Below are 8003 nucleotides of genomic sequence, written 5' to 3' on the forward strand. Positions count from 1 at the left end.
TATTTATGTTTATAGTTAAATATGTATTTAACTATTTTCACAGTTTCATAACGGTGAAACACCCATAAGAGCACAAAATGCCCTTATGGTTGCTCCAAACACCAGTATCATCAAACAATTGCATAGAAACATGAGCAACAATAAATTTGCTATATCCAAAAAGCCCAAATTGTAGAATCATGATGATAATAAGTCTAACAATCCAAGCATAATCCCATACCAACACTACTATTTTAATACCAGCCATGAAGTAGCATTTTTACAAGGATACCGGCCCACAATTGCACATTCATTTTGTAGATACAGTGATCAGCAGTGTCTTCAGAAAGGCTTGTAGAGAAAGCAAACTTCAGAGAGAAGAGCTGACACTCACAAGGTGCAACGTTCAGCCTCCAGAGTGAATCTGTCTTCTTTGGTTACAAAATCCCAGTTTAACCTATTACCATGGAGCTGGCTGCAGTCATTGCAGAAAAAATCTGAAATTGTGCAGCCCCACTGTCTCACCATCCGAGATGGGGGGCAAATGTTGCCTTGGGTACAGCAAGCTTGCTTAACCTACTGCCTTACATACTCAGTACTTTCTCCATTTTCTTATGTGCTTTAAAATGCCTAATAAAAATATTTTACTTGATGTTTCCTCATATATAGGTCTCTAAGCATGCATAATGGGAAACACATGACGTGAGCACATACAAGCAAGCTCATTTTGTATATAAAAGAAGTAGCTTTCAGAAAAGAGATTAAATTCTTGTGAGTGGGATTGGTTTAATTACACCACAGACTTTGATCCTGTTCACAATTCCAGTGTGAATTTGAGCAAAACTTAACCGAAGTGGTACAATTACAGACAAAATGAAAATAAAAAAAGGTGTTTCAAGACTCAGGGCTGCAGTAAAACATCTCTGAGCAAAGAAGATGCTATTAGACAGGGTGCACAGGTCATAGCTGTGTACCAGCCTACCACCCTTATTTACTGCAAAGTCCACATAAAGCATATTCTGGTCATGTAAACAAGTCCCTTAGAAAACAAGAGTGCAATATCAATTCACAAGGAACAAAACATATAATAGCGTAATAATAATGTTTTACATGTGTTACATTTGTCACCATATTAAGCATTTTTAAGGAATTTTGACTTGCTTTTCCCCATTACTCTACACTGGATTTCACTTTTACTAGTAAATAAATGTGTTGCAGCAGTAGCACAGCAATGCCCACATCCCCCAGCTACCACTCCTTGCTTTTAAGGGCATCAGACAAACACCAGGTTAATGCCTGCTGCTCTCCCTTTGACAGGCTGCTGAACTTGTGAGTAGCTACAAATGACATTGATGAATTCTGATCACATGCTCCATGTGTGAGATGGCAAATTCTCACCTATGATCTTATTTCCCTTTCAAACAAGGTGCAGTGCAAAATCAGGGCCCATGAATGAGCATCCCAGAGGCTGCAGTTTGGAGCCCACAGGTCTGGTTGTCTTGAAAGTTGCTCGAGTGTAGTAAATTCTAACTTAGCTGAAGACAGGAGTGGCCCAGGTATGTTCCAGGCCACAGTGAGCTGATATTCACCACTGCAGAATTTACACACTAGACAATACTTTCTTCTAAGAACCCAAGGCATGAACCTTTCAGTTCATCACATGCTGTTGTTTGCATTTAAATACACAGCATATAGCACTTCCCTCTGTAGAGCACACAGATACATTTACCTGGTCAGCCAGGTACTGCTATTCCCCATATTGAACTTTAATAATAGGGGATCAAAGTTCATCCTGAATTCGGGACAGACTTAAGTCTGTAAAGAACTCAAACCACCCATTCTGCATTCTGTTTGCACGCAGCCAGGTGCAAGCAGAAGATTACAAAAGGACCCTGTGCACACCCATACCAGCATTTTGCCTTCTGCCATTGGTAACCAGTCAGTTATCCACACAGTGCTCCTCAGGAGGGAGAAGAACTTTGTGGAGGTGTGCCAGGACACTGCTCTGAACAGGACTGCCATTGGCACTCAGGTGAAGCCCCAGCTGAGGACACAGTGCCTGTCAGCCAGGGAGGGGACACACAGCAGCAGCAGGGAGCAGGATGTGGCACCAGCCTGTGTGCCAGCACTGCCTCTGCACCCACAGGCAGCTGGCACTCACCGGAGCAGGGACCAGTGGTGATCAGTCCCACCAGAGAGGGATCAGTGCCCCGGGCAAACCCCGGTCCTGCTGAGGGCACCGTGTGGTGATCAGTCCCACCAGAGAGGGACCAGTGCCCCGGGCAAACCCCGGTCCTGCTGAGGGCACCGTGTGGTGATCAGTCCCACCAGAGAGGGACCAGTGCCCCGGGCAAACCCCGGTCCTGCTGAGGGCACCGTGTGGTGATCAGTCCCACCAGAGAGGGACCAGTGCCCTGGGCAAACCCCGGTCCTGCTGAGGGCACCGTGTGGGCCTGCACGCAGGGCAGGGAGCTGGGGGTTAAACAGCGGCGTTGGGAAGGCACTGATGGACTCTGTTTCCCTTTCCTCCTCACACTTTGGGTTGCCTGAATCTTTTTACCTAAAGGGAAACCACTTTCACCTGTCAGCAAGGAAATGAGCATCAAAAAACTCCTGAAATACCATAGGCTTAAGTTTGAAACAACTTCTTTTTCTACAGCTTTCTAAAAGCTGGTTCTTGCTTATCCTTCTCATGGTTCAAACGCAAACTAAAAACCCCGGTGCTTTGTATTTATACACTGGCAGTAAACCCCAAAGTCTGGGCAGGCTTTATTCTATCTCTGCCTCTCATATAGCTACTTTAAAGTTGTGCTGAATATTAAGTATTATAATTTGGAAGCACAGAAGAAATAACATCTGTTGTAACCTGAAATACCAAAAGTAGGCCTTTTCATTCCATGCCAGTCAGGAAACTAATAACATATGTGCAGAATGCCTTTCATACATGGCAGTGACATATTTGCAAAACATTCAAATTATAGTTTTCATCCTTTGACCATTTGTATTCTTGACCATTAATCCAATTACTTCCATTCTTTCTAATGCTAATTCCTAAGCAAATATAAGAAACCGACTCGAAACAAGTCAAAATTCAGAAGTTGTAGGTATATTTCACAAGTATTCTACTAACATAGCTGAAAATCTTTTAAATCATTAAGATGGAACCAGAGTTGGTATAAATTATACACTAAACTCTGATTTCATACCTAAGTCCAGTACTGCAAATAATTCCATTTAAATACATTTCAGTGGTATCACACAGGACAAGGAAATTAAAAACAAGCATAAATGTTTTTACTACCAGGATCATAGCATATGGATGCAAGTTGGAATTAGAAAGAAGAGAAGAGTTTAATTTAGTTTTTCCTGTCAGGGTGCTGGTGCCCATTAGTGCTGAGGTGAGTTGTACGGGATGGGTGCATGCCGGCCAGGCTGGACAGCCCTAACAGGAGGTGTCCCTGCCCATGGCTGGGGGAGAGGAAGGGGATGAGCTTTCAAGTCCCTTCCAACCCCGACTGTTCCATGATTCCAAAAGCAGCCTCTGACCAAATCATGAGGCATTCCTTTCCTATCACTGGGCTGAGGGCAGCCTGGCACGGGGCAGGCTGCTCAGAATTCCCCCTGGGAGCAGGAGGAGCTCAGCAGGGCTCACGGAGCGTGGGGAGGGCTCCGGTGGGGCTGGGCAGGGGGTGCCCCCAGCCCTGCTGGCTCCTGGCACACACACACCCGAGGATGAGCTTTGCTCAAAAGGATCAAAGCTGCCTGAGGGGAGCAGCTGGGTGTGCTCAGCCCTGCTCCCCAGAGCAGGAGCTCATCCACTGATCTTCATCAGCGCTGATGAAGCTGCCCCAGCAATCCCACACAGGCACGAGGGGACCGAGGGAACGCAGGTGTTCAAAGGGAAAAATAGAGAAAAATCATTTGGAGGATTCCGAGGATTCCGCTTACCCGAAGTAAGAGATTTTTGTAACAAAGTGTTATTTAACTTAATGGCAAAATTCTTCAGAGAAGTTCAAGACCTTTGGAAATTAGTTGCGATCCCAAAAAATGGGTATCCCTGTTACTTTTCTGAGGAAATAAAGAAAAAAAAGCCCACACATTTTAAAACTCTTACTCCTGTAAAATTGTTTCTTTATGGATGCTATTCACTACTTCCTTTTTGAGTTTTTCTAAAGACCAGAAAGTGCAATAGGCTATTATAAAACTGAGGTTTTTGTTTCAGCAGATCCAAATAAAGTAATCAAGAAAATTTAATACAAAAGCTCCAGATTTCACCAGAATTCAGCAGCCCATGTTGGAAATACAATTAATTTAGACAGTTTGAATAGGTTCAAGAATACAAACATGCTTTTAAGCTCACCAGTTTTAATTTGTTGTTGTTATAATATAAGGAGATAAGAAGATCTCAGAATCTGGATGTTATTTTTAAAAGGTCACTACAAATCATATAGTCTTTTAATGGTACTATTTTACAGGTAAATTGTGGCTTGAAGAGCTTCTCAATTTTGATCCATCCACAAAAACAGAAATAGTTACGATTAGCGTTTGAACCATTGACTTCTATGTAGTTGCTGTCACGTTAGTGCTCTGTTACAGGTTAAAAAGAGCAGAAATGGATTCATTCCAGTCAATTCTAACATTACTGTGTGTGCAGAACAAATTTGGAGAGATAAAGTATTTCTAGTAGATAATAATGAACTAACTAACTTCTTAATTTATCCCAGCCAGATTGAAAAAAAAAAACATATCTATCCAAGGGTTTGATTATTAAGAAATGTTTTGACAAAATGGGGTAAGTAATTAATTCAGCTATGTAGGTACAGGTTGTCTATGTAATTTCATATATAAGAAACAAAGCATCTTTAAATTATAAAGTAGAAATAAAGCAGTAATATCAGTCTGTAAGACTGATAGAGTCTCAAAGCTGCAGCATTTTATATCAAATGGGCCAGCAGGGACATAAAAGACACACAGTCCCATTCATGTTCTTTTCAGGGTCCATTTAACTTCCTTTTCTGTAGCCCACAGTTTCTTATAAAGTAAAAAAGATTCTGCTGGACAGCCAGAAAAGGAGAGGCATTGTCTAACACTTGTGGCTGCAGCCTGAGCAGTAACAATGGAATTTTCTTGGCACATAAAAATACTTACCTCCAAGGTGCCAGCTTGGTTACTTTCTAACTCTAGCTCTCAGCTATCCCCACTGACATTACATGGGTGGCTCTTTACTGTGATGGATAGGTATTTGTTTGGTAAAGGTGATTATCATCTAGGAGCTGTACAGAAGTCACGAGCCTGCATGTCTCTGTCTAAGATACAGTAGTAATCAGTGCTTTCAGCTTTCCATAGGCTGCATTTGATTTTACTGATACTTGCTTATACTTGCAACTTGGTAACAATTCCTTAGCCTGTTCTTTCCCTTATTATTTAGTTGCTATAGGCAGAATTCTCACAGATGCAAAATGCTATATATCTGTTCTGTCTCAAAAATCCATTCTGAAGTTTGAGGTGCAAAAGGGAAGACCTTCGTTATTTTGCAGTAAAATAATTAGCATTATTTTTATTCCCTGTGAAAGCCTAATTTGAAAAGAGAGCAAACTAGAAAATAACACTGATTTTTGTCAAGCCAGAGCTGACCTTCAGTCTAGCCCTCTGTTCCTAGCAGTAGCAAATACCAGAAATTTCAAAGGATGTTTTTCACAGGGACATTTCCAAAGACAGAGGTACGCTTGAGCCAGAAAGGAGTACAGCTAAAAAGCTATCATTTCTAATATTAATTATATTAGTTGAAATTAGTGTTGTCTATATTTTATATCATTTGTTGTGTTAAAATCAATCTGCAGACGGAACACCTTACAGTAACATGTAAGCCAGGAATTCAGTGATTACCATAGATTTGTTTTTCTAGATATTGCAAGAAAAGCTGGCAAAATAATCTGTACATTTAGATGCATCAAGTACTACAATTGGAGACTTTTTGTCCAAAGCTATGAAAAGAAAAAATAAATAGACCATACAAATATACAAACTTCTAACATAAAACCTACTCCAGAAAAATGTTTTACAGTAAAGGAGCATCAGAACAAAAATTATGACAACTGCCTTTGCTCGAATGTGGAAGCACAGAGAATTGCTTCCTGTAGGTTTGAATGACTTAAATAAATATGAAAGTACTGGTTATCTGAAGGCAAGACAAGGATATGTGTATAGGTATGTGTCAAGATAAGTCTGTGTCAAGTGAGAAGCGCAAAAGAATTGTTCAACATTGCAGAATAACTGAATAAAGTCTCTGACACTGTAGTAGCTTCTGGAAATTCCAATAGTATAATTTGTGTCCTGCATTTGGCTGAAGGAGGAAGAAATATTTTGAAGTCAATTTAATGCATGTGCCAGGTGCTTGGATTAGCAGCTCCAAAGGATGAAGTCCAAAGCACAGAGCAGCATTGCTGTCCCATATATTCTGTCTCATTCTGAAGGTTATGCTTTCTTTAGAGACAAGAGAGTAATTTAATCTCTGTGTTCATTCAGCTCCTGGCTCAAAGCCCACGGAATCAGAGACAGAATATTTCACCAATTGCAGGGGGCTGCGGTGTCATCCTTCTGTCACTTGACCTGGTCCTGTGAGCCATTTCTCTGGTGAATAATTCTGAGGGAGATGTTCTAGGACTGAACAATTGGACTCCTTTTGCAAGACCAGGACAGCAAAGAAATGCTGTGTCTAGACATGGATATGTATCCACTAGAAAGACCCCCAAGACATTTCTCACTCACAACAATACTGAAAACCTACCTTTGTCTTGCACTCTCTCAAGCAGTGTCTGAAATGTTTCCTTTTTTTCTTTCCCAGATAATGCTGCCCTTTCAACATGTTGGCTTTCTTAATGCAGTAGACAGTTCTGTGTCTTTGAAAACATTTGGATTGTCTAGTGCCATTTGTTAGGTCAGTCAGAGCACTGTGTGCAGGACTGTCTCCAAACAAAGTTAAGTGTTGTTAAAAAAAAATCAAACTTTAATGTCTCTAATCAGACACAGAGGAATAACATTGTTCTGGTTTTATTTTAGATTTTGCCAGTATTTCGCCAGGATTATTTAATTAATTTATTTTTCTTATTTAAATGAAATGAAAAATGCAGCACATGAACAAGACTAGAAATATCTCTGTTAAATATTAAATAAGGGGGAGAAGAAATCCAGCTTATTCACGAATGCAGTGATTTACAATGAAAAATTAAAATTCATAGGCTTTTTTCCTTGGTCCTAAGCACCACCATGTTCGTTACTGATTGGAATAATTAATGGTTGTAGTATTTTCCTAAGGACAACGTAAGGAAACCACATTGTGGCTGTGACACAAATAATTGCTTTCCTACATTTACTTACTTTCTGCAGTAATAAATACACATAAGGCTCAGCTTAAGAATTTCACAATATACTTAAATTTCTGATCAAGCTGATTTGAATTAAGTCCACCATGCTAACCTTTTTCAATAGAACTTTACAATATACTATAAAACTGTTGTTTAAACAATCCTTCCCATAATTACCACCAATAAATGATACCTTTTTATTGCCATTAGAACACTCTTATAGTTAGTAGTTTCCAGAGATTGCTGCAGTAACCTGTATATAACTTTGTGTTAAGTTGTAAGTAGTTGTATGGTTTTCTTTTTAGAATTCTGAAACTGGAGAGGTTTAAGAAAACATGCAAAATGCTGAAGATACACGTAAGTGAAATATTTAATGTCCATCATTCATAAAAGTTACATTGTTTACATAGGGTTCATTAGTATATAATAAAAATGTCATCTTAATGAAAGATTTTCTGGCAAGTCTTTTATATGTTAATTTGTTTAACATATGCTTTGGCTATACAGCTAAATAGGAATATATTTTAAAAAATCTTTCTGCAAATAGTTGCTTAACAGTTACAAAACCTCATTACTAAGAATTGGTTTCTGTTACACTTGCTTGTTGGCTTGTAAAAATCATCTGTGATTTGGATAGGGAATCTTAGGACCAACTTTATG

This window comes from Lonchura striata, chromosome 9 (assembly GCF_046129695.1).
Source record: "Lonchura striata isolate bLonStr1 chromosome 9, bLonStr1.mat, whole genome shotgun sequence".
Classification (NCBI taxonomy): domain Eukaryota; kingdom Metazoa; phylum Chordata; class Aves; order Passeriformes; family Estrildidae; genus Lonchura; species Lonchura striata.